This window comes from Hemiscyllium ocellatum, chromosome 14 (assembly GCF_020745735.1).
Source record: "Hemiscyllium ocellatum isolate sHemOce1 chromosome 14, sHemOce1.pat.X.cur, whole genome shotgun sequence".
In the NCBI taxonomy this organism is placed as follows: Eukaryota; Metazoa; Chordata; class Chondrichthyes; order Orectolobiformes; family Hemiscylliidae; genus Hemiscyllium; species Hemiscyllium ocellatum.
The window spans coordinates 30,488,364-30,497,243 of record NC_083414.1 but is presented as its reverse complement, the minus strand read 5'-3'; the positions used below and the strand labels follow the sequence as shown (position 1 = coordinate 30,497,243).

General features: G+C 38.2%; 1 protein-coding gene across 1 annotated transcript in view; it reads right to left on the bottom strand.

Moving 5' to 3' along the window:
* Positions 1–918: 918 nt before the first annotated feature.
* The window catches only part of ninj1 (ninjurin 1), a 48,882-nt gene continuing 40,920 nt past the window's right edge, over positions 919–8,880 (bottom strand). Inside the window, exon 4 of the mRNA XM_060835565.1 lies at positions 919–4,996. The gene's annotated coding sequence lies outside the window, so the exon portion shown is untranslated. The remainder of the gene's footprint in view (positions 4,997–8,880) is intronic.

The window sequence follows — 8,880 nt, the reverse complement described above, 5'->3', positions numbered from 1 at the left end:
AAGCTTTGAGGTAACATTTGCTGAATGGGAGTCAATCTGACTCAGCCTGATGCATATGATGAAGCTGAATGCTGGTCCATCTTTGGAAGAACAGCTATCATAAAACAAGGCAATAGAGGTATGTTGTGGTTCTGTTCGCTGAGCTGGCAATTTGTGTTGCAGACGTTTCATCCCCTGTCTAGGTGACATCCTCAGTGCTTGGGAGCCTCCTGTGAAGCGCTTCTGTGATCTTTCCTCCGGCATTTATAGTGATTTGTACCTGCTGCTTCCGGTTGTCAGTTCCAGCTGTCCACTGCAATGGCTGGTATATTGGGTCCTATAAATGCCGGAGAAAACATCACAGAAGCGCTTCACAGGAGGCTCCCAAGCACTGAGGATGTCACCTAGATAGGGGACGAAACATCTGCAACACAAATTCCCAGCTCGGCGAACATAACCACAACAACGAGCACCCGAGCTACAAATCTTCTCCCAAACTTTGAGCAATAGAGGTATAGACTGTGTTGATGCAGGAAGCTCATTCCTGATGATCAGGGAAATCCAGAACCAGCAAAGTCTAAGGATATTGGGTAAGCTTTATCTTCCCTCCCGCCATTCAATGGGATTCTGCCAAATAACTAGTTATCAGCAGCAACTTGGGCATTCCCATCTATAGAGTCCATCAAAACCTCCCAACTTGCCACATGCCTCTATAAAATTCCATTTGGATATGAACTGAACTTTTTGAACTCTGCAACACTGATGAAACTTGGAGGGAAGTTTTGGCAGTGAACACCACCTGACACAAACACATTCGGGATTAGAGTGGTGCTGATAAAGCACAGCAGTTCAGGCAGCATCTGAGGAGCAGGAAAATCGACATTTTGGGCAAAAGCCCTCCTGATGAAGGGCTTTTGCCCGAAATGTTGATTTTCCTGCTCCTCAGATGCTGCCTGAACAGCTGTGCTTTTCCAGCACCACTCTAATCCAGAATCTGGTTTCCAATATCTGCAGTCATTGTTTTTACCTTGTTGACACAAACATATTGCCTCAATACCAACATCTCAACAATCAGGCTCAGTCTCCTTCTGGAGAATGTGGACAACCTTCAACAGAAGACAAATTAAACATGGCTGATGTGGCCACTGGGTTACAAGTAGCACTGGACAATAATAACTGAATCCCTAATGAAGCAACTAATAATGTCTTTTCCCTGACTCAAGTTTAAAGGTGACATTTGAGAGTTACACTTGCTCTCCAACAAGTCTTCGGACTGGTTAAATAACTTAACATTGAAACTGATGACAGCTTCTGCTCCTAAAGCCATGCAAAAGAAGGAAGAAAATCCCAGAAAGATCATCCAGCCAACATGTCAACATCAACACACCATTTCTTTCATGAATTTCTTAGTTTACACCATGCACTATTTTTGATGTCTTGTTCTGCAAATCCCATTATTGCTTCACTATATAAAAATCTGCTCAATGAGAAATTCTAATGCAAAAGTTGATACATATTTAGAACCGACCTACATGAAACTCAATAGTTGTTCAAAAAATCTAGATGTTCAAATTTATAAAGAAAAGACTCTGAATATTAAGGTCTCTCTAGCTAATAATGCACTGTGCTCCTGCTCAATATAAATGGATATATAATGGTAGAAAATAGTCAAAATGCTTTAATATTTGTTTTCCTTTCTAATATTGGTAAACACTATATATTAAAATACAAGGATGTAATTTATAATCCTTTGTTCATTTAAAACAAAACTAACATGAAAACAAAGGAAGTAAGAGTAGCTTAATATTGCACTCATGATTCACAGTGCCATGGCCATTGTTCGACATTCAATTTGTAGCTGACAACTGGTTTGACCCACATTATTTTAGTTGTTCTGATCTCAGTAGCCAGACTCTGAGACAGAGAACATCCTATCACTTGTGACTATATTATTAATTTAATGATTTTAGTTATACAGTCATACAGCATAGGAACGGAGCTGTCAGTCCAAACCATCCGTGCGGACCGGACATTCCATTCTGACCTCGTCTCATTTGCCAGCATTTGGCCCATACCCCTCCAAAACCTTCCTATTTATGTCACAATCTAGATGCCTCTTAAATGTTGTATCTGCCTCCACCACTTCCTCTGGAAGCTTGTTCCGTACACGCACCACCCTCTGTGTGAAAAAGTTACACTTCAGGTCCTTTTTAAATCTTTCCCCTCTCACTTTAAATCTATGTCCTCTAGTTTTGGACTCTTTCGCCGTAGGAAAAAGACTTTGGCTATTCACCCTATCTATGCCCCTCATGATTCTATAAACCTCAACAAGGTCACCCCTCAGTCTCCACTCCAGAGAAAAATGCCCTCGCCTATTCAGCCTCTCCTTTTCCCTCAAACCATCCATCATCAGTAACATGTTTGTAAATCTTTTCTGGACCTTCTCAAATTTAACAATATCCTTTCTATAGAAGATTGTAAATGAGAAGAGATTTTTTTGACACCTTTTTGGGTGAGATCAGGTGGAACTTACTATTTGCACATGCTGGAAGTAATTGCTGGTCATTTACTTATAGTGGAAGAGATAATGTAGCTTGTTATTTAGAACCCAAGAGATTTCATTTTAATCTTGGTAGGAAAGTATTTTGGGAACAAATTTCCTCCAGGATTTGTGAACTTGGTGTTAAGACCAAAATTGGTAACAAGGTTGTGTTGCAATTTTCTAGGAGCAGCCTCCTAGCTCACCAAATGTGGATAGGTGCCCTTTGGTGCAGGGCCCATAAAGGGCAGGCAGCTCCTGGGTTTTAGCAGCTCCACTGAGGGAGGTGTGTGCTGCTAATGAACAGCAGGGACAGGGAGGGTGCCTCAAAATGGAGCAAGCCCAGCTGGCCTCTACATCAGTCAGTACATGTCTAGCAAACGGTTCAGAGAGGAGCAGATGAATCTTCATTGGCAGAGGCTGACCACAAATGCAGCTTCTCATAATAGTTAGCCCCTTGTTGAGTCCTGTGTCTCCTATAGGTGAGTGTCTTTGAGGCTGGAGGCCTTCACATACTCATTATATGGTCAACAAGACTGTGGCAATGAGAGGTCACCACAACAGAGGGAGAGTAATACAAAAACAGGCAAATGACAAAGAGAGAATAAATGTCCTCATATAAATAGGACACATTTTGCTCTAATGGACTATATTTGACCTTAAATACTTAATCCTGCTTCAGTCTCCATTGATTTGGTCAGCTGCTTCTGTATTTCCAGCATATTTAGTTTTTATTGCAGATTTCCAATATCTCTGGTATTTTGCTTCTCAAATACTTTCTATGTTTAAGAATGTTCGTGCATTAATCTAGAAAAGCAAGTACACTGCAGTTTGTACATATTTTTAAAATGTGATTTAAAATAAATATTTTATGTATTAATGTATCTCAACTGGAAGAATGAGTTCATTGTCAGTCAAAACAGAAAATGCTAAAAATATCGAGCATAACCTGCTGCACCTGTGGAGTCAGAAGTAAATTTAACATTCCAAATCCAAGATCTTTCATCTAAGAATCCATTATTTTGTTTGCTTATGTCATGTAATGATAATCCTCTGATGTTGCCTAAGGGTAAGAAGTGATAGAGAAAAAGTCATGCCCATTTTGAACCAGCTGTACTCTGGGAAATTGTCAACCAGCAAGCTGATGAATGGAATGATACACTAGAAAAGCTAACTCATTTCTTCCTCTCACTAAATATTCTTGGTCAATTTTACATTTTGCTCTTCTCACGAACTTTTATATCTTTGGCTTACAAATCAGTTAATGTGAATTCACCAGAGTGTTCATTTCCATCTTAGCAGTTTAGTCCATCCACATTTTGGCCGTCAATTTATCATGAAACAGTGGAACATAGTCAAGCCTGATGCTATGCCCATCCAACATCCACACCATGCATTTTCACCAGAGGTCACTGATTATGATGAGAAGCAGATACGAAAGTAAGCGATGCAAACGTGTCCATCATGGTGAAGGATCATAAAGCACAGTTGGAGGGAAGTGTAACCTGGACAAAACACAGGCAAAAATACAGAGGGAAGAATTCAAAATGAGGGGAAGAGAATGAAATAAAATATTAAAGGTGTGGTGCAGAGGAAGAAACAAACGGAGAACTAAATGTAAGGAAAACATCATGAGAGGAATGGAAAAATAGATAGAAGAATCCCAAGATTTACAATTGCATTTTAAAGATATGTAAAGGTACACAAGTGAGCATGATCAGAACGCACAGCTACATTAACAAATCATTTTAGCACTTTGGAATCAAAAATAGAGTGTACAATTGTAGCAACATTCCTCTAAAAAAAGTAAAATATTTTCCATTCTCAATAAAGACTTACAATTCTAAAATACAACATTTCAAATGTTTCACATTGTGCAGAAAAGTTCAAAAAGTATACAGGCTGTCCAACTGGCCTTTTCAAAGGTCATGCTCCTATTGGTAAATTTACAAGCATTCCATTATTACTGTCTCAATCTTGCACCTACAATCTGATGCTAAGTTTACTGTTGTTATTACTGAAATGTTCCATAAACTGGTTGGTTGTTATAACATGTTTAAGCATTCCTGGTCTATTTCATAACTGCCTTTATTTCTATAAGCTCTAATTTTCAAAATAATATATCTACTTTTAAAGATGTGCTTATTTACATTTACTATTTGCAACAAAACATATTTTGCTGAATTTCGAAGTGTCACTTATTTCAGATATGCACAATATTGTTCATCAATTGTATTGGCAGAAAGAAAGGCTGTATTTTACAAAACTGTAATGCCCTCGGTACACTTCAAATACTGATGCATGATTCTTTATTCAGTGGAAACATGTAAGTTGTATTTCCTTATGCAGACAGCCACATGTTAAGAGAGATATTTTAAAAGGCCTGCCTTTTAAAAGCTCTCTTGTTAATTTTGCAACTGTGCCAGTGATGCATGAGATCTTGAGAATCCTTTGTAGCTCAGAAAGTTCCATTACAAGCTGGAAAAGATTTTAAAAAAAGGAAATTACCATTTAGAATGGCTAATTCCAACACAACAGCATTTAAAATGGGACATTGTATTACAGATTTATTCTTCTTTATATGAAAAGTAGCCTGGTAGTGTTAATCTTATAAAATTATTTTCACATTCAGAAATAACAGATTAAGAATTCCTGAGATGCTGTTTCTGGATTCCGTCTAAGACTGCTCCGTGACAAGATGTGTTTTAGCAATTGTGGTTTGGCCAAGCCTGTTCTAGCAAGAATAACATCTTATATTAGCAGAATTTAATCTTCAGAAAACAAGAAGGCAAAAGAAATAATTCTATTCACAATCAATCCCACTGGAGACTGACTCAGTATTAAGGCAGACAGTTGGAGGGTCATTTCTTTTAGTGACTTTTCAATAGGAATTTTGCAATAACACAAGGCTAATTCCAGAAATGATCAGAACTCAGACAACACCAGTTACAGTCCCACAGGTTATTTGAAACCACAAGCTTTCAAAGTGTTGCCCCTTTGTTAGATTAACTATAACTATAGTTGGACTATAACCTGGTACCATCTGACCTTGTCCACGCCAGTCCAACACCAGAAATGATGTGGTGATGCTCTCAAGCTACTGTAAATTTCGACATGGCACCATTGTGGAAACAGCTGCTCCACATATAATTCAAGAAGCAGACCACCACTGTCCACACCCCTACCTCTATCTCACAGGAAACAGTATGGATAATAAATACTGGGCCTGACAATGAGAATTCAACCTGATACTGAATTAAAATAAGTTCTCCAGAAAGTGATCTACTCTGATACGGACAGAATACTGCAATTTCTGTGCAATCTTTCTCTCCGAGTTTTCAAATTCTTTTTAAATTTAACTTTAACCTATTGAGCCTTTCACTCTCTTCCTTTCCTTCCTGTAGCTAATTCTTCTGCTTCCTGTTTGGTCGTTACATCTTGGATGAAGTGAAATCATTGAAGCATTTCATTTAGAAACTGAAGCTCAAAGAAAGTGCTGATAATTCATATTATGCCTAAAATGGAACATTATAAGATTAAACCTCTGAATGAAATGAATGTATATTTACAATAAACTTTTAAACCTTAAATGATGAGAGTTCCATTTGGAATGCTCACGTATCTTTTAGACTTAATCGTTCTGAAGGATCAAATTTGAATTACTAGTAATGTCAAGATGGACACTGAAGCTAATTTGGTTGTTGTTATACTGGATATTTTTACCAATAGCAAAGCTGAATTTGCACAATATAACCAAACACATATAACTAAAGAACCCTCTGCCTTTTCAAGCTGTCAGAGGGACATGGATAATTTTCATGTCAAGTATTTTATTCTTGTGAATGTGTTTTGGTCCTGTGGACTACTTTTAGGAAACTATTCTTTAAACGCAAAACAGTTATGGGAAATGTTTACTTGTATATGGTTGGAAATCAATATCTTTTATCCACGCCAAATATAGGAGGTTGTATAATTATCCCAATTTTTTTTAGCATGACTCGGTATTAGAATGCCTCCTTCAAGCTGACAGTCAAAAGGACAGGCATTTTACAGAATGTGAACTTATGCCATGAAAAAAAGAGGGGAACATGAGGTTTACTGGAAAACTTTTGATCTAAATGTTTCTTAACATAAAAATATTTTGGGAAACCCTGACACAGCTTTTGACATGTGACATATTTGCAACTTCTGCTTCTTTAATTTCAAAATGTCTGGAAACCCCTACTGTGATTTAACTATTTGACATATTTTAGCTACTTGGAACAATGCAGTAAAGCAACTGACTATTTTATTAATGTTGACTACAGTAATAACAGCTTGGTCCAATTAAATAATATTCCAATACATATCCATCCTCCTAAATTCACAAGATACTTGTCTTCTAAAAAAAAGAGCTGAGTCACAGCATTCCCTAACTTACATAAGACCATAAGGCAGAGGAGCAGAAGTAGGCCACTTGGCCCATTGAATTCATCTCACATTCAATTAATGATCTGATAATCCGCAACTCCATTTTCCTCCTTTACCCCATAAGCTTTCCTTAATGATTCAAAGTCTGCCTATCTCGTGCATAATATACTTAGCAACCCAGCCTCAACAGCCCTCAGGATAAAGAATTCCACAAATTCACCACTTTCTGAGAGAAAATATTTCTCCTCACCCGTGTCTTAAGACCAATTGATTGAACTGATCCTCTTAAGAAAATCCCTCTGTACCCAGGATCGGCCGAGTGATTTGACTGCATCCAGTGACAGAATATCTTTCCTCAGAAAAGGGATCCAAACTGCTTACAGTAGTCTGGGTGTTGTATGACTAGTGCCCTGTGTAGTTTTAAAATGATTTATTTTTATATTCTATTCCCCTTAAAATAAAAGCTAACTTTCCAATTGTCTTCCTTGTTACACATTGAACTTGGATGCTAATTTTTTGTGATGCACTTGAACTCCCGAATCTCTGTGCTGCACTTCTCTGCAGTTTTTTTTCCAATTTAACAAATATTTAGTTCTTCTATTATTCCTACCCAAAGTGTATTAACCTCACGTTTTCCCACATTTGTACTCTATCTGCCAAGTTTTTTTCCCATTCAGTTAACCTGTCTATATCCCTCTGCAGACTGCATTTATCATCCTCACTAACCCTCCAAAGTGCTTTTATGTCACCTACAGACACATAATACATTCACTCCCTTCATCCAAGTTATTATAAATAATTATTGCCCCAACACTGATCCCTGTGGCACTCCACTAGTCATAGGTTATGAACACAAAAGAACATAAGAATTAGGAGCAGGAGTAGGCTGTCTGGCCCTTCGAGCCTGCTCTGCCATTTAAGATCATGGCTGATCTTTTTGTGGACTCAGCTCCACTTACGTGTGCTCTTACTGTATCCCTTAATCCACTTATTGTTAAGAAAAAATTATCTTAACTTTAAAAACATTTACTGAAATAGCATCAACTACTTCACTGGGTAAGGAATTCCATAGATTTACGACCCTCTGGGTGAAGAAGTTCCTTCTCAATTCAGTCCGAAATCTGCTCTCTCTAATCTTGAGATTATGTCCTCTTCTCTTAGTTTCACCTGCCAGTGGAAACATCCTCTCTGCTTCTATATTATCTATTCCCTTCATAATTGTATGTGTTCCTGTAAGATACCCCCTCATTCTTCTGTGTTCTAGTGAATATAATCCCAATCTACTCAGTCTCTCCTCATAAGCCAAACCCCTCAACTCTGGAATCAACCTAGTGAACCTCCTCTGCATCCCCTCCAATAAATCCTTTCTCAAATAGGGAGACCAAAATTGCACACAGTACTCCAAATGTGGCCTCACCAGCACCCCGTACAGCTGTAACATTACCTCTTTGCTTCTGCACTCACCCCTTTTAGCAATGAAGGACAACATTCCATTTGCCTTCCTAATTACATGTTGTAACCTGCAGACCAACCTTCTGTGATCCATGCACAAGGACACCCAGATCGCTCTGCATAGCAGCATGCTGCAACCTTTTGGCATTCAAGTAATAATCCTTTTTACTGATATTTATATCAAAATGGATGATTTCACATTTACTTACATTGTAATCCATCTGCCAGACCTTTTCCCACTCACTTAAAGTATCTGTATTCCTCTGCAAAGTTTCCCACTTTGCTTTGCCACTCATCTTAGTGTCACTTGCAAACTTTGACACATTACACGTGATCCCCAACTCCAAATTATCTCTGTAAATTGTGAATAATTGCAGTCCCAACACTGATCCCTGAGGCACAACACTAGTCAACGATCGCCAGCCAGAAAAGCACTCATTTATTCCCACTCTTTGTTTCCTGTTAGTCAACTAATCCTCTATCCACGCTAATACTTTACT